General features: G+C 42.6%; 1 protein-coding gene across 1 annotated transcript in view; it reads right to left on the bottom strand.

Moving 5' to 3' along the window:
• LOC122576860 (dynein beta chain, ciliary-like) overlaps nt 1–1,057 on the bottom strand; it is a 192,355-nt gene that overhangs the window by 10,420 nt on the left and 180,878 nt on the right. The window lies entirely within an intron of this gene.

The raw sequence follows: 1,057 nt of genomic DNA, 5'->3' as shown, positions 1-1,057 counted from the left end.
CGTTGTTTGGTACAAGCGTTGGCTACATGTCCCGTTTGATTACATTTGAAACATTTGGGCGGTGGTCGTTGGATTATCGCTCTTCTTTCCGTAGGTGGATTTATTGCCTTTGGTTGTGCGGTGTTGCCAAGCGTGATGTTTCCCCTTGCATTGAGTGTTCCTTGGAATTGGGCGTTGACTCTCGCAATTGATTGGTTCACTGTTCTTCCTCTTGCTATGTTTTTATTGCGTTCGATTTCCCCTATAAATAACTCTGCCTCGAAAATTGTATCTTGAGCTTCTTGGAGATTTTTCGGTCTTGTAGCCGATGTGCGTATTTCTATTTCTGGTTTCAAATTTAGAAGAAAGACTTTGGTGGCTCGTTCAGATTCAAGATCTATAGCGACTGCTCGACGTATTGGATCGCGAACTTCGTGTTGGAGTGCGTATATCAGTTCGTTGAGGTTATGTCGGAACCTCTTCACATAACTGTGTACCGATTCGTTAAAGTTTTGTTGCGTACGTTGCAGCTTATCACGAGCTCCATTAGATGTAATACTCACGGATACAAATTTTCTGAGGCTTGCAAACAGGTCTTCGTAATTCTCGATTTCAATGTGGCGGATACCGCGTTCTGCTTCTCCGATGATCCTTTGTGTTAAAATTAGGCGTAATAATGCGCCTTTTTCTCGATATTCGGCTCGAGCTTCTCTTACCCGTTTAATAAAGCCTTCTACTCCTATATCGTCTTGTCCATTGAGCGTAGGAATGAAGTCTAGGCAGGTTTTTGCGTTGCACATAGGATTGCCAGAATTTACTGCTTCTTCTTCGCTGTCCACATTATCCATTTCGTTAGGTTTTATTTCGGTCTTTTTAGGGACAGGTGGTCGCTTTTTCTGAATAGTGCTGGTACTAGCGTCTTCAGTTATAATGGAGTTGAATTCAGATTCGGCAAATGACTGAATTCCTACTCGTAGTTCAGCGAGGCTAAGAGTTCAAGTTCTGTAACGCGTTGTTGACTTTCATCGTTTATGCAAGTTGTTCAAAGCGAGTTCGTGTCTCGTTCAGTTTTTGCATA

This window comes from Bombus pyrosoma, linkage group LG17 (assembly GCF_014825855.1).
Source record: "Bombus pyrosoma isolate SC7728 linkage group LG17, ASM1482585v1, whole genome shotgun sequence".
In the NCBI taxonomy this organism is placed as follows: domain Eukaryota; kingdom Metazoa; phylum Arthropoda; class Insecta; order Hymenoptera; family Apidae; genus Bombus; species Bombus pyrosoma.
Note: the sequence above shows the minus strand (reverse complement) of the source record. Positions and strands in the feature narration are given on the sequence as shown.